The sequence below is a fragment of the Pteropus medius genome, unplaced genomic scaffold (genome assembly GCF_902729225.1).
Source record: "Pteropus medius unplaced genomic scaffold, Ma_sr-lr_union100, whole genome shotgun sequence".
Taxonomy (NCBI): Eukaryota; Metazoa; Chordata; class Mammalia; order Chiroptera; family Pteropodidae; genus Pteropus; species Pteropus medius.
The window spans coordinates 5,457,461-5,477,902 of NW_024355206.1; the positions used below are offsets into that span (position 1 = coordinate 5,457,461).

General features: G+C 55.7%; 1 protein-coding gene across 5 annotated transcripts in view; it reads right to left on the reverse strand.

Moving 5' to 3' along the window:
- IL16 (interleukin 16) overlaps positions 1 to 19,465 on the reverse strand; it is an 88,671-nt gene extending 69,206 nt beyond the window's left edge. The window contains exons 1-4 of one of the 5 annotated variants that reach the window (XM_039858262.1): positions 14,450 to 14,508; positions 8,764 to 9,735; positions 8,159 to 8,326; positions 3,489 to 3,602 (exon numbers count right to left, since the gene is read on the reverse strand). The gene's annotated coding sequence lies outside the window, so the exon portion shown is untranslated. Of the gene's footprint in view, positions 1 to 3,488; positions 3,919 to 8,158; positions 8,327 to 8,763; positions 9,736 to 14,449; positions 15,480 to 18,891 lie in introns of those variants that run through there. The other 4 variants (XM_039858261.1, XM_039858260.1, XM_039858263.1 and 1 more) reach the window with 4 other exon arrangements.
- Between the last annotated feature and the right edge of the window lie 977 nt (positions 19,466 to 20,442).

Genomic DNA, 20,442 nt, shown 5'->3' on the forward strand with positions numbered 1-20,442 from the left:
AGCCCCAGCCCTGACCCCACACCGCGACAGCCCGCACCCGGACCTGGCTGCGGCCTCCCTTCAGCTCAGAGGAATCCGCTGCCCGGCGCCGCTCCCTCTTCCTGGGGGCCCAGAGACGTCTGTGCCTGACCTGCCCCGCAGCTGGAGCAAGGGTTCTGCCCCGACAGTCGAGAGGACAAAGCAGTACCGCACTTTATTTAGCCAGGGCTTTAAATGCAATGACACGATACGACACGACACACACACAGTGAGGAAAAACCGACACACCCGAGAAGGGGCAGGGCGAGCTTTCTGGGGCGAGGGCATCTGTATCACGTTAAGAGCCGACACAGGTGTGTCCACTTTTCAAAGTTGATAGAACGTGCGCTTAAGATATATCCATTTCCCTGTATGTAAATTTATGTAAATTTCACCTAAAGAACAGTAAACAAATGGCAAACTCCAGTTAATTACGCACATGCTGAACTGTTTAGGAGGGAAACCACAGTGATGTCTGAAATGTGGAAATGCAGCGAAAGATAAGATGGAGACCTGAGTGTCAGAGGGACGCAAAGGTGGGTGGACATGTGACAAGGCAGATGGAGTCACATGTCACTCGTGGAAGCTCGAAGGTGGGGACACGCCGGTTGGCTGCAATTCTTTCCACTTTTCCGTACGTGTACAAAATTCCTATAATGACCTTCTGGAAAAAATACAATCGGAAAGCAAGCTAAAGAGTCAGTGATTTGGGAGAACGGGTACATCAATTCTTGCACAGGCATCTGCTGTGGTTTTGAGGCCACAAAGCATGTGGCTCTGATAACTCCGTAGGAACAGGGAAGTTACCCATAAGCCGACCGCCGACCCGGGGGGCGACATCCACTCACGAAGCGGCACGCGGCACGGGACCACGACCCCTCTGCCCGCAGCGCAGCGTGCCACGGGTATGGGCTGAGAACGAACCTGACCGTCCTGGGTTCAGACCTCAGTCCCCCCGTTCCTCAGCGGGACACTCATACTCCCTTCCTCGGTGCCCATAACGGTCCTCAATCAGCGCCTGGTGCCCTAACGGGGGCCTCTGCGACAGCGGCCTTCAGGAGGAGCACCTGCGGGCTGGCCACCAGGTGTGCGGAACAGACACAAGGGCCCGCGAAGTCTCCCCCACTGACACGAGCTCTATTCCCTGGGCCCACAGGTCACCATTCTGTGACATGACTGCGCGGAAGCACTCACACAGCTCACGACTTGATCCCAGGGACACCTCCTCTGTGAAGCCCACCCTGATCCTTCCGACTAGGTCGGTTACCTAGTTAGAGCCTTGTCATTATACTTCCACGTGTGCGACTATTTGTCCAATGTGTCCCATTAGCTCCTTGGAGCCTAGCACCAGTGCGGAGCATGCGCTAGAGAATCAGTGGAGAGTGAGCTCCAAGGGTTTGAGGAAGTGATTTCACTCCTTGTCAACTGACAAACAGGTGGGTGGCGGGGCAGGGAAGGCAATCCAGGAAGTCTAGCTACGCCCGTCTTTTGCAGGCGACGTGACGTGCCTTTTAACTATCCCAGGTGTACGGCAGTGTCTCATGTGGCTTCACTTTCTCCTCGGAAGAAATGTGGGGGGCGGGGGGGATGTGCTACAGAAGCCTCCGCCCCGCTCACAGCCTCCCTCTGCGTCTTGCAGGCCTAGTGGCCCCCTGCTGACGGCTGACCGTGGGACTCACAGGGGCCCAAGGGCCTTGACCGTTGCGTTTTCCAGCGGAAGGAATGGAGGCACCTGTGGAGGTCCTGTGACTGTAACTGGTGACACAGCCAACTACCCCTGTCACACACTCAATCTGCACTTGAGATGGCAGAGCTGGGAGGGGTCTTAGAGGCCATGCCATGCCTGCTCCAACCCCCTTCCGTCCGCTTTCTGGACAGGACGGGGAGTCCCAGATACGGGAGGGGGCGTGTGTGATGTCAGCTGCTGTGTAAGGATTTAACTGCACAGGTATCCACCAGTCAATCCCCAATCTTCCCTCGTCTAAACTCAGAAAAAGAGGAACTCGGCACTGCCGAGTGACGTCACGCGGTGTCCCTCACCCAGGTGAGTCCCTGGTACTGAGACATGTGTTCCCACAGGTGACACAGGGTCCCGGACGCTCACCGTCAAAGCCGTCCAGGAACCGACCTGGCCAAGGCTGTGCTGGCCACTGCACGGTACAAGGCACGCTGGGGTCAGCGGGACCAACTCCTCCCTCTGTCCCACTCTGCCTCCCCCGCCCTCACAGCTGTTGATCCCAGGGACACCATCAGTGACTTTCTCACACACAGATCTCTGAGTCTGTTACCAGGGAAATGGACCAAAGACAGATGCAGCTAGGGACAGGAAGTGGCGAGACCTCCCACGAGTGAAACGGCCTCACGACGCACAGAGCACCCACTTTGTGGCGGGTCCAGTCCAGCCTCAAGGACCCTCCGTGGAAGTGAACGGCATCGTCCGCCTCCAAGGGGAGACATTCTGAGTGCCCGGCCTACCTTCACGAGAGGTAGGCCAGGGCCACCGAGGCCTCGAGTACCGACGGAGCACGCCTTCCTCCCGCGAGGCCCAGACGCTGTGTGAGGGCTACTGTGTCACGACAGGGGGCACCGTGTGTGGGGTCGGCCGTGTCACTCACACGCTGCCAGGCTCCCTCGAGCGCGCTCCCCGTCACTGCCGCACAGTCCTGTGCGGTTCGCAAGACGCCCGAGTCCCTCTCCCAGCCCCGTGGCCCGTTCACCTCACAGCCGGGCTTCAGAGTTCAGAGATGCTTCAGTGGAACCTGACCAAACGGGTCCCAGGGCTCCAGCCATTTCTTCCCTATCTCCCTGGAGCGGAAGAAGCCAGAACGCGCCTTTGAATTGCCTTGTTCTCTTCTTTAAAGAGAACCATGTGTTTACTCTTATGCCAAAGTTTCAACAGCTGACGGTTCGCCAGCTTTGACTCTCAGAGCCGGGCAGCGGCTGAGCTCCTCTCCCCCGTGCCTGTTTATGTCTCTGGAGCGACAGGGGGAGCTTGTTTCAAAGAAAGATCTGCCAAACGGGGCTTTGCTGCAAGGCACCCAGAGGCCCCCGGCATCGGGTCCGGGAGGCTCAGAGGGTCCCTGCTCCGGAGCCCTGCACCCCTGTTGGCTTCCGGCTGGAACTGGAGCCCGGCTGAGCCCCGCTGGTGGACACGCTGCCTGCGGCTGTCGCATTTGCACCTTGACGCCCCTGCCTCTGACCCTTGCCAGCCTGCTCACGCTCACGGGGGAGGTGAGGGCTGAGAAGGCTGCTGCCCCTCGGGGCTCACATCCCCGGGGAGGTCCGGGGACACCCCCACCCCTCTGCCAAGCAGCCCGCTGAGCGCTCAGCCAGCCTCCGTGCGGACGATGTGGAAACACGCGCACGTGAACACGCACACCCTACGGGGAAACCCAAACTGTGCCCCCCAGGTGTCACTTCACACCCTCCGCCCCCACCTCCCAGGGAGCCCTGAGAAGCAACGCACTCACCCATCTGCCTCCGGGGGAAGATCCTCTTCTGCAAACTCATCCCAGGGGCCTGGAGGGCGCAGGCAAGTCCCTCGGTGGACCCAGGAGTCGTGGGGGTCGCGGCAGCGGCGTGGGCTGGGGGTGAGCAGGGGAGTCTCAGTACAGAGCCACTCCCGTCACCGCGGCTCGGCTCCCGGGGGCAGGGCGGAGGGAATCCCTTCCCCTCGGCCAGCAGCTCGCCGCTTCCAACTCCTGCCCGCCTCGGGAAGCAACTGTGTATGAAAGCGAGTCATTGCACTGAATCGAGCCCTCAGATCATAAGCCTTTTCCTGTACCGCAAACAGAAATGTAAAACCTCAAACTTTCCTTTGGACTTGGAGTCTGCGAGAGGGCAGAACACAACTGCTTCTGATGTCTAATGCACGGAAACTGTGCTCAGCTGTTCGATCGCCCCGTCCACTGCCCTCTGCTCCCCCCCCCACCCCGCCCCAACTCTTTTTCGAACGTAATTAGAAATTAATTCTAATGTGTGTTTACGTAGTTGCGAGGGACAAACAACACCGAAACCCCTGCCCACCGCCGAAGTGGTTCATTTTCTCCTTCACACACGACACACAAACACGGTGCCTGTTTAATCCCAGTGAAAACGCCTTTCATAAAATCTGCACAGGGCTGGGCAGCGACTCGTGGTGAATGCAGCCTGTGTCCCCAGAAGGGCGGGCGGGCTGGGGGAAGGTGGAGACCGACTGTGATCAAGACAAACAGAAGGCGCTCTGACTCCCGCCCGCCCGGCAGGACGAGGAGGGACCGAAGGCGTGTGGATGCGCGCCTGGGTGACTGGGCTCGGAAATGTCCTCTGCTGCTCTGCCCCGTCTCCCCTGCTAGCCTCCTCATCCCGGCAGAACTTATTTTTAGACTTGGACAAGACGGACTATTATTTTAAATGACCAATTTGATTGCTGGGTTAAATAAACCCTTGGATTCCCGCACCGAAAAGACCAAAAGGATATACAATAAGCGGGCGAAGACTCAGCTGAAAACTGGGAAGGATGCGAGGGACTGGGACACAGCACAGAGACAGGATGAAAGGCAAAGCCTGCTCCGTCTGAAAGAGAAAAGGCCACCAGGACAGCGAGCGAGTGACAGACCCTGGTCCAATTTCTGACCCAACTGTTTATGTAACTGCAAAAGGGACAAAACACCTAAACTGGCGACACCTGTGACCGCGCAAGTGTCCCAGGGCTTCCTGGGATGCCACCCCAGCCGTGGCTGCCTCGGGCCCCTTGACTACGGTCATTCCCACCATTCGGGGGCTCAAAGTCACAGGCTTCGGAGTCACCATCACTTCGCACGAACCACCTCCGGGTCACTGTGACCCCCTGCCCGCTCGCCCCGCACGCACCTTTGACAGTTATTCCTCCAGGCGGTGCTGCAGGCCGCCAGGAAATCTCTGCCAGCAGCGCCTGGGGAGTCAGACGAGCTTCCCGGGAGTCACCTCCCCCCGGAACGACGACTTAGAGCCAGAGCTGGCGCTTCCTGCCGCCCGCCTCGTTCGCATTTACAGAACCCAAGATCTCGAGATGCCGCAGCTGTGCCAGGATCACGTGGGGCCCATACCTGCCTCCGCTTTAGTGGTCCCACCTGCTGCAACAGTGGGCTAAAGAAACGGGAACACTGCAGAAGCTAAAGCGACGTGATCGGGTCAGATTTACTGTCCTAGAAAGATGTGTTACGTTGCTAGGTGAATCGATCAGGTCACAAACACCGGATGTATGGTACGAAACACAGACGTGAAATAAGGTCAAATTTGCAGAAGCAACATTGAGGGTTTTTTCCCTCCATGAGCTTCCCCATATCTATTTTCGGGCTTTCCAATACCCCTCTGTTATCCCCGCAATTCAGGGAGCAGCGACAGCTTCCAATTCATACCATGTAGAGGATAGAAAAAAACTTCTAAAAAAGTTTTTTTAACTCAAATCATTGTTGCCCTTGGAACTCCTAAGCAGACTGTTAAATCAATCCCACACACACAACTTTGAAAGTCATGGCCTTTGATCCTAAGAATCGAGCCTTTGACAAAGAAATTTTGCTTCGGTATGGTGGGCACAGTAACGGTCCCTCCGAGGAAGGCCCCATCCTGCCGCAGGAACCTGAGACTGTGCTATATCGCACGGCAAGACAGAATCCCAGTTGCAGATGGAATTAAGGGCGCTAATCGGCTGACTTGAAAAGGATGATTCTGCGTTGTCCAGCTGGGCCCGATGTAATCACCAGGGTCCGAGGGAGAGGGCGGGGAGGCAGAGAGGCGGGGTCACAGTCACAAAGATACTGGAGGGAGCCGCCCTGCTGGCTTTGATGACTTTGATGACGGACAAATGGGCTGTGAGCCAAGGCTGCAGGTGCCTCCAGATGCTGCAAAACGCAGAGTTGGGTCCTCCCCTCCAGCCTCCAGAAAGGTAAGTTCACTCTGCCAACCCCTGATGAGACCCACTGTGGACTTCTGACCTCCGGAAATGTAAGAAAATAAGTTTGTATTGTTTTAGGCCGCTAATTCTGTGGTAATTTGTTATAGCGGCAACAGAAAACTAATACATTTGGGTCTGTTTATATTTTGTTTCTCCGATGCCAAAAGCGTGGTTTTGATTACAGAGAGCAAACCCTGGAACGTTCAAAGCACAAACTGTATACCATAAACCCAAGCGACAATATCAAAAAAACAGCTGTCTTCTCATCCGAAAGGCTGCCCCGCTGGGGGTGGGGAGGGGACACTGTGAACTGGCAAAACCGATTTCCCGTCATCTGTGCAAACGGGATCTCGGAGTTTTCAGTTCAGTTACAGAGAAATAAGGAAGGCTGCACGTTTATACATGATTTTTCTCTGTAAATAGCCTATCAGCTCATCTGTGGCTAATGGATGACGAGTGCGCTTTATTTTCTTTTATTCTGTATTTCCTAATTTGTTTTCCCTCCAAAACAAACATATTTATTTCTTAGCCAAAAAAAAAAGAAAAGAAAAAGAAAAGGTGTGTGTGGGGGGGATATATACAGGAAGCCGCAGTCCTGGGGAGGCCAGAGCACTTCCCACACATGTCCCTCCCCGCATCAGGGGGCTGAGGGAACAGCTTTTTGTCACACGAGGTCTGCAACAAAGAAAGGGGGTCCCGCCTCTCACTAGCGAAATCCCCGGGAGAGAGGCAACCCGACCACCTGTGCTCTGACGCCCGTCCCCGGCTTGGCTTCTGCCTCCACCAGCAATGCCCCCTTGCTGGCCCCGCAGGACTAGGGTCTTAGGACGATGCACTCAGTGGCCCCTCTGGACTGTGCTCACATCAGAGGATCAGGTCCCCTTCCTTGGCTGGTTCCTGTGTCCCCCAGCCCCTCAGGGTTATAGACACACACCTCCCATTGCAAAGTGGGCCCTACCCAGTCCTGAGCCAATTCTGACCAGGTAGCCAGGTTGCTGGGGGCTCAGAAAGTCTGGCTGCTGAGCCCAGGATGACCCTCACGGCAGTGGGCACAGGGCCTGAGTCTTCCCACTTCCCTGCTCAGCCAAGCCCGCTCTCAATTCCATTGAGTGCAGGCTGCCCTTGACCGCCCGTTCCATCTCGGGTAGCGGTCTCTACCCAGAGGCTGGACTGTGCAGCCTGCCCTGCTCCATTCTTCCAAACCACAGGCCACCACCCCACCAGGTTCCACACAGGCTCCTTCCCGGGCTGGGACCAAGTCCAGCTCCGCCAGTCCCGACCCCGCCCTGGGTCCGTGCTGGTCGCGGGGCCAGGCCCACAGTCCACTTCCTCCTGTTTCCCTTCGCCTGGCCCCCCACGTCACACTTAACCCTTCAGGGCTGAGCCTCGCAGACAGCCCCGTCCCAAGGCCGCAGCCCTCTAAGGCCTTGCTCCCCCTCCATCGGGGCTCTGCGTAGCGAGCGGCCTGCTCTATGGCAGAGGAGGCCAGCACTGTCTCTCGAACCCTGGCCACTTCCCACACATTCTGAGACGGAGCTGCCACGCTTCATGGAAGAACATGTGACAGCCTCATGACAATGACCCCAAGGGGGCCTAGGTGGCGCGGTGAAAGCCAGTAGACTATTTTCCAGCCCAGTGTGTAATCATTAACTTGAACACCTTCACTCCTGAGCTTCGTAAATACAGCTAAAAATCAATTTTCTTGTTCAACCCATCCATTCATTTCTGAATTTTCATTGCCTTTAAAATTTACTTTCATACTCAGAAAATTACAAAGACAGCCTATCATGCCAGGGGCGCAGCATGTGTGACATTTAAAATGTTTTATAATTTTTTGAACATTTATTTTAAGAACAAATTGAGCCTCCTACAATGTTGAAAGAAGGGCAAACGCACAGACTGGTTCTCTGACCTAGACTGGGTAATCCCAGCTCTCAGGAGACAGTCTGGACATGCGTCAGGTCACCTGCGACAGTGCTGTTAACTGTTCGCCACCTAACAATGACGGTCAACCCTGTCCCACTGTCCCACGTCACAGTATACTCCTGTGTGCCCATGTCACAGATGAGGAGGTGGGGGCTCAGAGAGGTGGAGGGACTTAGGTCACAGAACCAGGAAGTAATGGAGGTGAGACACCAGTGTTTTTATACGAAGACCAGAAAACTGCTTATTCCAGTTTCTTAATCAAGAACACAACAGATTGATGCACCAGTGAGAAGGACCTACCCCAGCTGTCCCCAGATGGCAAGGCAGTCATCTTTGGTATCCACTCCAGGCCTCGGGTGAGCATCATCATGGAACCACGGAAGTCACACTGGGAGGGCTTGCGGATGAGCAATCCACACGGTTTGCAAGCTTTTAACAGGACCAGATCCCTCTTTTCAAACATCTTACCTAGAACATCGGTACATAAAACAGATCAATGCGAAGTTGCTGTGGCTGAAGGCAGAGTGACGGGTCTGTTGCCCTGGCTCCCAGCCTCCCCCTTTACTACCCTCAGCAGCCCTCCCCCAACCCCAGAGCTCTGCTGAGCACATCCGGAAACCCCAGTCCTAAAGCAACCCCCTCACCACACACACAGGGGTGCTGAGCCCTAGCAAGAAGCATGACTTGCTCAAGGACAAAGAATCGCAGATGACAAGAGGCCTAAAGGTCACCCAGGCCAACCACTTCTCTGCCACCAGAACCCCTTTCGACCAGCCCTTAGTGATCAGACTACTGCACACTGAGATGAGAAAGAGAAGCCCAGAGACACCCTGGCCAGTCCCCTTTGTCCACAGAAGCCAAGCAGGGAGACGACCCAGCACATCGCGGAGGCCGATGGGACTTACTCTGTCGATCTTTCATGCACTTTGTACTTCTGAAAGCACGTCCACAATATCTCGTGTTTCTAACTTATCACAAGATATCTTCTACAGACCCGAAGATATAAATGCTTTATTCTGAAAACTTTGTAGTTTCACTGCAAAAATTTTGCATTATGTATGTTTCGCATTATGTGTGTATATACAATTACATACACATACACACACACATACTTCTCAGTGTTTACCCATAGCCAATATGCAAAGTTCCACGAGACTAAGTTGACTACATATAAGTCCCCAAAAGCCACCCAAAAGTAAGCACAGGCCACAGGGAAGACGCTCACAATAACATGGAGCATCGGGAAGTCAATTCAAGCAACAAGGGCTTCCCGGGCCCTGGCAGCGAGCTGGGCACCATGCTGTGGGGGTACCAGCAAAGGCAGCTCACGTGCCCACCCTCCAGCACCATCCTCTTCATCCTCACAGGTCTGACCCAAGCCACTTCGTGGTAGGAGGGACACAGCACAGTGGTGTCAGCATTCCTGAAGCCACTTCAGGGCCAGCCCTCTACCTGCTCCTGCTGCTGCTCCCTAATCAGAAGCCCTGCCTGCTGTGGTCCCAGAGCCTTGGATTCAAGACACCAGCTGCTCTGAGTTCTATATGATGGTATGCAATCATTCAGATTGGGCCTGGACAGGGGAAGATGGAGAGACTGTATGTAATTATAACTGTAATGAACTACAGTGATGAGGATGATGAAGGTAATGATGTGATAATGGTCTCGGTGATGATGGTGGTGGTGGTGGTGGTGGTGATGCTGATGATGGAGATGATGACAGTGATGATGATGGTGAAGATATTACCACTTCCTGAGTCTCTGTGTGTGCAAGGCACTGTCCTAATCACTTTGCATTCATCACGTCTATTAATCCGGGCAAGCCGCGGTCAGCATCACATGCAGAATGCCTCTGCTGAAGCGTGGTTCCCTCCTCCAACCTAGTCAAAAAGGCAGGAAGGAACTGACATGTTACGGACAGATACCAGTGACCACCGTCTGGCTGACTGGCTGACCATGGAGGTTCGGCCAGGCCAACTGTTGCCGCACAGGGAACAAGGAGGACAGTGGCTCCAGTAGCAGTCCAGGCAAGTGCCCAGGAAGCAACAGGGGACTCAGAGTGGTGAAGGGCACGGGAATGACTTGGGTACCGGAACCAAGGTCAAAGACCACAGTAAGCCCCTGAGCAGGTGGATAGGTAGTACGCCAACATGTAAGCACACCCTTTGGAGGGCTGAGTTCTGCTCTTCCTACCTCGAGTCAGCGTGGTCCAGTTTGCTGGACAGAACTCCGTGGCTCTCCTAGCCCCTCTACCTTCCTCTGTTTTTCCTAAAATCCGTCCTCTCCCACAGCCACAGAAATCAGAGCTGTATACTTTCTACTGAACCCTGCTCTGAGACTCCACTTAAACGATCTGATAAAATCCAAACCTCTGAAACGGGGTGCAAGACTTCTACTATGTAGCCTCTGCACGCCCTGCAGCCTCGGCGAAGCCCTCAGCGGCCTCAAAGTCCTTGCTCCAACGACAATGAAACATGCGTCTGCTCCTAGCTGCTGCTTCTCACCTCCATGCCTGTGCACATGCTGCTCCCCTCCTCCTCCTCGATCCAACTCACCCCTGAATTCCCAGCTCCGGCATTGCCCTGCTAAAACCCTCCTCTGAGTGCCCCCGCCTGCACTGTGACATGTGCCCCTTTCCCACACCGTGTGGGTTGTAGGGAAACTGAGGGCAGGCACTAGGTCTTACTCATCTCCGTGTTCCCTTATCTGACTCAGTACCTGGCATACAAGGAAAACTCAGTTTTCTGAGCTAATAAAATAATGGCATGGAGGACTGAATGATTGGTACTTCCAGGTACTGAAACAGAACCTTTGGCAGGGAGAATGTGGGCTGGGATGAGATGGTGGGGGGTGGGGAGGACTGGAAGTGTGGACAAAGTGAGTTTGGAGCATCTGTGGGCCCCAGTGAGCAGCAACGCCCGGTGGGCAAATGGGCGTAGACACGGAGGTCGAGAGAGACCCGGGCCGGGGGAAGTAACTAGAGCATCCCCCGTGTATAGAACCAGCTGAAGCCGGGAGTTCAGACTGAAAATAACCTAGACATCACGGTCAGAGCTATGGGCTCAGGGTGGAGCCCTGGGAAACCCCAACATTTAAGGGACAAGAGATGGAGAAGATGGGCAACATCACGGCAGAGAAGAGACTAAAGAGAGATTAAAAATTAAGGAAGTTCCAACACGGAAGCCAAGGAAAAGGGAGGGTCCATTTTGCGTTCTGTTTAGTCTTCACTGGCTTTGGGACAAAACCAATAAACCCCAGGAACCTTTAACAAACTCATTTGGCCTCTCCCCTCCCGTGTTTTTCGGAGGGAAGAATAACTTTTGGTACCCCTAGAATTAAACAGCTGCCATTTCTAGGGTGCTAAGGAGGGGATCTGGGGGAGGAGGGAAGAGCAGAGGGATCTGATCAACCAATTTCCCAAGCCTAGTGCTAATTCGTACAGCCCTCTTCCCATAAACTGAAATCCCTGAGCATTTGAACGAAAATATAATCCACGTGTTCATGATTCATTTGCACTTTATGTAAGCAAATGCTGGGCTGTAGTTGTTTGATGTCCAAGAGCCCATCTGAAGAATCTTTGCAGCCAGAAGTCATGAGTTGCCAAGGAAATGAAAAGGAGACAAACATTGGCCGGCCCCATCCATAATCCAAGGCTGTCAGCAGGGAGTGAATGGGTACAGTGTGGAAGACAGAGGCGTCCGATCTGCCAGTTATTAGATCAGACCCATGTTCCGTGTCTCAAGCTGCAGGCATCTGACACGAAACAAGAAACATCAACAACAGGCAGTGCCTAGGGAGCACTGTCACTTATGTAACTATTTGGTTACTGTTAGACATTTAGACGACTTCTGATTTTGATATTATAAATACAGCTAAAATGAAAATCTTCGTCCATAAGTTTTGGCCCACATCTCTTCCCATTTCCTGAGGGTGCACGTCCCGAAACAGAATTACTGGCTCACAGGGGACAACCCTGCTGTGGAGCTGCATTTCAGGACAAGTGCTGCCACCCTTTGACACACAGTGCAGGGCGCTGTCTTTCTCGCCACGCCTTCCGAGGTACCATCATCGATGAAATAATCCAAGGAAATATCAGAAAGTTATTAAGGACATGTTTTCAAAGACTATTTTTACGTAGTGTGGGAGGCTATTAATACTCTAAATATAAAATTGGATAACTGAACATCAATTGCATACAAGTACAAACTGTGACACAGATGCGATGTATAGCATGTCAGTCAAAATGCTGTTTTCAGCTGTGGCAACCCCAAAACCAATCCCCAGATCTCAGCATTCTAACCCGACAGCAGCTTTTATCTCATTCGTACAGTCTGATGCACGTCAGGCCACCCTCCAAGGCAGCACTTTCCAGGGGGTGACTCAGGGATCCAGGCCGTCTCCTTCTCGTGACTCCAGGGTCCATCCACCCAGCTCGAATGCACCCAGCATTTGGTCCTCTTGGTCCAGAGGACCATCTTTCGAGAACAGGTACCGGCACACTTTTTCTTATAGGGCCAGAAAGTAAATATGGTCGGCTTGTGGGCCATGAAGTCTCTGTTGCAATTACTCGACTCCGCCATGGCAGCCCCCGGAGAAGTCAGGGACAATCTGTGTGTGATGGACATGGCTGTGTCCCAACCAAACCTTATTTACAAAAACAGGCACTGGGCTGGATTTGGCCAGCGGGCAGGAGTCTGCCAACTGCTGGTCTGAAAGTTCAGGTGAGGTGCCGTCTCCACATGTGCTGGTGCTACCGGGACAGGACGACAGCCTTAGCGTGTCATTCAAACAGGAGGGAAATGGGAGGCACCAGTAGTCCCAGGTTCACAGACACTCTGAAACCCTGGAGGATGTTCCCTGACCCTGCTGACGGATGTCACGTCCTCCGTCCTGCTCTCGGGAGGGCCAGCCTTGCCGACGGCTCCCCAAGCACACGCCTCAGCAGGTCCTTCCTTGTGCGTGGCTTCTCGGGCCACTTCTGAAGTGGGCTTCGAAAAGTGCGCCCTTCTTGGCAGTTACTTTCTCAGCCTGTTTGCTCCCTGCAAAAGGCTGGGATCTCCGGGTCTTTATAGGGTTAAAGGTCTCAAATAAGCACAGGCTTTTCCACATTTTTTTTTTTTTTTCTTTCTGGCAGAGCGACTCTCCAGCTCAGTAGTCAGTCCTCCAGGAACCACACCCGCTGTTCTTTCCAGACCTGGTCCCCAGACCTGCTTTCTTTCTTTCTCCCATGCCCTAGGCCTTTTCCTCAATCATCACAGTGGCTACCTTGAGGCAACCTGCAGCAATGGGTGTGAAGGTCGCCACCTTGAGGCGTTCCATAACCTCGATGAGCAGGTGTGGGCGCCACACCTTGCATTTGATTCTTGCCCCCATTCCAACTGCTCACACCAGCCCCCTCAGAGTCATCCTTACTCCCACGGCTGACATGCCGTCTCGAGGCAGTTCATTTCCCCACTCCCATTTCTGGCCTTTCCCCATTCCTCTCATCATTCCTGGACACTCGTCACTTTTCTTCCTGCTCTGTGACACCTCGCTTAGCACAGCCAGTGACAAGCAGCTCGCACCGCCAACGCCGCGTCCCCTCCTCCCCCCACCAGTCCATGAGGAACCACACGCACCTCTCGAGTTAGCGCAGGAGACCAGTCTGGCGACCACGCAGCTGACACTCTGCAGCCTCGGACTCGGTCTCCTCCCTGCCAGCAGCCTAACCAGTACGTCAGCGCTGCGGATTTTAAGTTCTGGTTGCGGCAGCATCTTACGTCTAGTTCCGATTTCCGAATTAATCAGAATAAGCTAGGCTATCTCATGATCACCAATTACCCCCACATTCAGTTTAATACAGCGAGTCACGTGCTCACACGAAGTCTGACTTCAGTCTGGCAGGGCTCTATGGCATACACAACACACGTCAAGGAAGCACACTGAAAATTACACACTAGGCCAACCCTCTCCTGGTTGGTCTTTACGGGCTGACGTCTTCCTAATTCCAAAAGCACCCCAGAGGCCCTCCGTCCTCTGTTCTCACATACTCCTGTTTATGTGATGGCAGCATTTGGATAGGAGAGTAATATTTTAAAATAATTAACGTGCTTTTCTCTTTTGCACGTCTGTTTCTGTTCCATGCCTAGACTGTCGGAGGCACACACCGGGCTGCACATGACATGAAAGGCAAACAGGGACCAGGAAGGGGGGCGGCGAAGCAGGTCATTCAGCTTCTGACACATCGCACAGGACCTGGGGTCTCCAGCCACACTGCAGTCTTCTGAGCTGCACCGGCTGCACAGCGGGGGTTTCCCAGTTGGTTTCTTTACCCCCCGTCTTCCCCAGCTTATCGGGCCTGGGTGCTACATTTCTCAGTTTCTTCCATAACCTAGAGAAAATACCTCTGGCTTACGAGGGAGACTGTGACCGAAGGTGCCACCCTGGAGGAAGAGGGTGACACGAGAGAAGTAGAGAGACTGGAGCTCACACGTCTGGTCCCAAAGGGCAGTGACAACTGAGACTGGAGAGGGGGAAACCGAGTTGAGATATACTGATCTTCGGGTTTTAAGGAAGTTGAGAAAAAGGCTTCAGCCCAGTTCGAGCTGGACTCACCTGTCAGGTACATATACAGGGTGATCCACCACCTGCACAGCCCAGAGGGGAGTCCCATCACGGTGACCTCAGGGGCGACGACCAGGGACACAGGCCGCGAGCTCAGCACTAGCAAGCACTCCCTGCGCTGTGCCCATGGTCCGGAAGTCCGAATCCGTCGAAGAGGACGTGCAGGAGACAGCTGAGGCTTTGGCCGGAGACCTACAGGGACACGGTGGTCCCTACCTGAAGGCATCGAGGCAGCCACAGAGCCACTGAGAACTGAGATGGCACTACGTCGGCCAGGAAGGACCGCGAAGTCCAAACCAGGCCAGAGGAGAGAGCAGGACACTAAGCACTCAGCCACAGACTGCCAGCGTCAGTGACCGCAGAACATCCAGGGAGGGAGCTGGTCACCCCTCGCAGTCGCCAGTCCAGCTGCCCCCCAGAACACAGTGTTCTTGGCTGCTGCCGCACACACACAGTAGGCCCTCAGCGTGCCCCAGACACCACCATGGGGTAGGAGAGGGCAGAGAGGGGACGGGATGGGCCACGAAGAGGGAAGAGGGGAAGAGAGACCGACCGACGGGTCAACGCCCTGACTATCCTCATCCTTGACCTCCTTTTCCCCGTCGCGGGGCCTGTCTGCGTCCCGCCCACGGCTCCTCCGTGGGTGCCCACTGCAAGCACCTGGGGCCCTCCCCGCCCACTCCCGCGGCCGGACACAACAGCCAGGAAGCTGGCGCCCCAGCAGCAGCCCTCGGTCGGTGGCAGACGGGAGTAAAGGGCAAACCTCCCTGAGTGCCCACCCCTGGGGGGTAACTGAGGCTCATCCCGTCTCCCAGGTTCCTCAGTGGGGTGGAGTCCCAGTTGCCCCCAACATCTGCTTGATAAAGCGCCATTTATAGACTTCCCTCTCTTCTCTGCTTCTCATGACCTCAAATAAACTGCACTCGATCTCTGTCTCAGGGTCTATTTCCCGGGGAACCCAGAATAGTGCCCCGCTCCCCAGGCCCAACCCAAGAGTAGAGGCCTGTTCCCCCTCTGTCCTTCCCCCTTGCCATCTCCAGCATCTCCCTTCTGTTAAATGACTCAGACTAAGCCTTCCCGGAAGAGGGGACACAGAACTAAGAAGCCTCCCCTGCCACCCTGCCAGGCCCGCACAGAGACCCGGTCTCAGTTCAGGGGGCTCCTACAAGCCCCCTACAAGCCAAGCAGCATCCTGGGGCGGCAGCTCCCAGCCCTGGCACTTCACTTCGAGGGTGGTGCTGCCTCCTGCCATCGGCTGGGGAGAGCGCATGCAGGAGCCCGGAGCAGATGTCTGGCCTGAGTTCAACCTGCTCACTTGGCCAGTAACACGGCAGACGCTGCGGGGAGGGAGGAAGGGCGGAGGCTCTGGCCCAGCAGCTGGGGACAGCCACAGGAGACACCACCTCCGCTCCCTCTGGGGGAGGAGGGCAGGAGGGTGTTCGTGTGTGACTTGTGTGCGGTGCCAGTATTCCAGGGTGGAGGCCTGGGAGGGTGGGCCTGTCGCACTCAGCTCCCCAGATGGAGCCCACGGCCCCGTGCCAGGCGGCCTGAAGGAGCTGCAGGAATCTGAGTCTGTCAGAAAGGGAAGGCTTGGGGCCCGGCTGGCTAAACCGCATACCCCGGCCCCTCCAGGACACACAAGAGCATCTCTGGTGTCCTCTCCACGAAGACTGGATGTGGCCCCAAATCTGCTAAGCGCAGGGCTCAAGAACCTCTCTCTCGTCAACAGAGCTGGCACTGGGGTCGTCTTGTCCTGCGGGGTACGGAGGCGCCGGGGCTGCCAGGTGTGCTGGCTGAGGCAGCCTGCGGTACTCAGGGACCTGACACTGTCTCCCGCTGAGGAGTGCGGCCTCGGTCCCACGGTGGGCCCCAGGCAGCTCCCAGCCCTCCTCCGCGGCCACTGCTCCCCTCACCGACTCCCTCCTAGTCATCCCACCATGCCCTTTGGCTGGCAGTTTATACCTCTGAACTACAACCTGCACGCGCAGCTATGGCCACTCCCCACAGCGCACTGTGCCGTCACTCGGTTTCCATCCGACTGACTCGATTCAGTCCAACGAACTGCAGGGAAGGCCTTCTGCCCAGGGCGGGGGCACCGCCGCCGGGCTCCGGGCTGTCGCTCAGCCTGGGGGAGGCTCCTCTTCCTGTATCTTAGTTTCCCCTCCTGTCAAGTTCAGAGAACCACGGGACCCATCTCCCAGGCTGAACACGGATTTGACTGTTTAATACGCGGAAAAGTGCTTAGAACAGTGACGAGTGACTAGTCAGTGCTCGTGAGCACCCCCTGAATGTCAGCCATGTCCATGGGGTTCCTACACTGGGAGCTTAGAGTCAGGCACCACAGACAGAGAACACAGAGCCACAATGCAGAGGGACAAGGCTACGACCGAGGGAGTGCTGATTCACGCGCGATGCCGGGCGAGTCGCTTCACCTGTCTAGACTCTCATCGGTTCACCTGTAAAATGTGGGGGCAGAAAGCTGGCACTCAGTGGCATGAGCACCGAGGATGAGACTAAAATCACTCTTCTACAGACGCAGCTTCTGTATTCGAAGAACGCACGGGCGCGTGGACGAGAGAGACGTTGAAAGACGAGAGCGCGGCCACGCCAGGCGGCGCCCGAGACGGCAGAGGCGCGGAGACCTCGCTCCCGACGACGCGCTCGTGGACGGAGCTGGACAGGGCGCTGCCAGCTGCACGCGCGGAGTCGCCATTGCACAGCAAGCCCGTGAGATGGGTGGTGTTTTAATTTTTCTTTTAACCTATGAGCATAATGGAGGGGGCTCAAAGAGGTGCAGTGACTTCCGAGGTCACGCAGCTAGGAAGTGACCAGTATCCCCACTGACTTGTCTGACCCCATGGCTGGGGCTCAGGACCGTTGTCCCCTCCTGCCTCTCTTGAATATTTTCTCATTGTACTCAATCTTCTAAGAAGTCTGAGAGGAAGCCAGTGACAAGGAGAGTAACTGAGGCCAGATGAGGAGCCAGACTCAGCACGGCTGGCGAGCAGCCGCTCCGACACCATGCTGCAGTCCCTTGGGGCGGCTTCGGAGCCCAGCGTCCCCAGGCCTGGATTCGGAGCAGTTTCCTGGGGAGGACTCCAGGCCCCAGATGGAACATCTAGGAAGAGTCGCAGAGGGGCCGTACCCGCACTGGAACTCCCCTTGGCACGGCCCCTCGGAACGCTGTTAAGGCCGCGCTCACATTTGCCTGATGCACTTTCTTTTATAAGGAGAAAAATGAACCGATACCCTGACCAAAGCCCTTTTATGGTTTTTCCTCTGTTAAAGTGCACATTTTGAAAACTGGAAACTCCCTCCCATTTTCAAACGAAGCTCAGCAGTTGAGCGATTGCAAGCGTTGACTTGTTAAGGATTTTACCAGTGACATCTTGTGGCCACTTTCAAGAACTGCAAGATCGAATCTGCGAGAGGGAGCCCAGATGCCTCTAGGAGACACCGCCTGGGCGAGTCTCACCCGCACTATGTCTCACCGCACTATGTCCTCTCTGCGGGGCTGGCAGGGTAGCAGGGGAGGCCTCTTAGTTCTGTGTCCCCTCTTCCGGGAAGGCTTAGTCTGAGTCATTTAACAGAAGGGAGATGAAGGGACTCAGCTGAGTGTGGCGGCAGTCCCTGTCACCCAGAGCGGGTTCAGGCTCCGCCTCCGTCTTCCTGTGCCCAGGTGTGTCCCTCCTCTGATCTCGGCCTATCCCCCACCTGTAAAACGACCAACATGAGGCCAAATCAGCTCCGACACTGCGGCTCTGTCGCTGCCTTCCCGCCAGAGGAAGGAGACACGGCACCCCTGCTGTCTTCACCTGAACACACGGAAAACGCTTCCTGGATACCTGAATTCTTTATCATTTCCAGTTCAAACCCTTCGCCTTATTTTTTCTAACGGGGTGTTTGTAGATCTTCTCTCTCCCTTAGAACAGTGACTAGTAAGTGACTAGTCAGTGCTTGTAACCGCTCCTTAAATGTTAGCTATGCCAGTGGTGTTCCAGCACTGGAGACGCCATTCTGAAAGTGTCCCCACCCGTGGGAGCTCGTGGGCAGGCACCACAGAGTTCTTTCTACACTGACCCCTGCCTCCCTCACAACGCGGTCGCCCCAGCAGCCAACACAGCCATTCAGTCAGGCTCCCCTCAGGCCGAATTTCCACAATACCACTGATGCCGGATCATCAGCAGATCTGTAAAGGGGTCTACGTGGTTACGCTTTAAAATAAAGCGGCTTTTTCTTTCAGAAAGCTCCAGGTGCTATCAAAAGATGCTGAATGAATTTACTAAGGGAAAAACAATGTTTCTACTATTTTTGCCTCTGGTTAGGACAGGCAGAAAAAAATTAGCTCATCTGCTAAAAGCCATCAATCAACATTCGAGCCCTTGGAGCCGCGCCGACTGGTCAGGGACAGAGACGACCCACCTTTAACTTACCGCGACCTGCCCTTCCCAGCTTAACCTTCCTTCCTGGTGCCTGGACTCTCCCGCCCAGACACACGGGGCTCCTCAGCGCCTGCTGAATTAAACACACGCGCCACACTCGGGCCTCCTCTTCCACGCTCTCCCTTCCGACCGCCCTGCTCAACGCCGCGGGCAGAGCCAACTTCGGTCTCCTCCCCAAACACACCCTGCACGTCCCCAAGCCCATGGCTTTGCCGGCCCTCTTCTTTTCTCTATTTAACAACAGGGATGACCTCTCTTCCTGCCTTAAGCGTCATCTCCCCAGCTGAAGGCCTGAAAGGAGGAAGCTGGTTCTTCCTCCCTGGGCCCCAGGGGCCAGCTCGGCGCCTGGCACAGAGCATCAGTAAGGTCTGTTGGGCTCAGTCGAATGCACAAAGGTTTGCCACGTGCGAGAGAGAATGCGGTCCACTGCCACGTGGGAACTAAGCGTGCTGACGGAGACAAAATCACTTCCTGGCTTGGGCGTGCACTGACCAGCCTCCCATATAAAGGCGGAGGGAAAGCTGGGAGGCACTGGCACGCACAGAGCACCTGCTCCCACACGAAAACACACTCCGTTCTCCTGGCAGCCCTCAACAGCCATCGGGCTCCCCATTTCACCCACGATACACCGATTCTCAGAGAGGTGACCTTCCCTCAGCTCGGAAGTGGCCAGTCCAGGCTTGCTGGACTTTTCCAAGCTCCCCCGGCAGGAAGCTAAGGGTACTACCCAATCCTAAGACTTTACTTGCCGCCCATTGCCATTTAGCTGGGTTTTGGGTGGGGCCGAACAGCCCAGCAGATGACGGCTGTGTGCCCAGGAAGGAGCTGTGGCTGAGCTGCGGCTGCGTCCACACGACAGCAGCTTCCATCAGAATCGGGCCTCCCTGGGCAGCCACCTCGGCTTTCCTGCACAGCACGCATCCTGTGCGTGCCCCGCACCAGGGTCCACCTTCTTGTCCTCGGGCTTTAGCCCAGTCGGGGAGTGAAGGTGCTCGCCCCACCCTCTCCGGCCCATCCCCTCCTGACGCTGCGTCAGTACTGAGACCCATCACTCTGCCCAGTCCCCTCAACATCCCTGCGGCTCCTCTAACAATCCTCCTGGGCACAGGAAGAGCATGCTACGTCCCTCCTCACACTCTTTCAAAGTTCGACCATCACCTTCGAGGTCAAACTCAAGTTCAGTAACTTGACATCCGCAGCCAGCACTGATATTCAAGACAGGGAGCAGCCTGTGCAGCTTTTCTCCAACATCACTGGGCACCACACAGAACAAACTCCCGCCCCAGGCCACGGTGCTGGGGCAGGGCCTGCGGGGCCCCTGTGGGACCCAGCGTCGACTCTGGCTGCTGAGCTGTAGGGGGGTCCTGGGGTCCCCTCCAGGGCGGTGCAGGGCTGCCAGAGGCACCTCGGGAACCAGAGTCAGAGGGAGGCACTCCGGCACCCTAACACCCAGTGCGGCCTCGCTGCGTGGCCCCGCGTGTCGGCTCTGCACACGGCCCACAGTGAACGTGCCCCTGCCGAGGCCCCAGCTCTCACCATCAC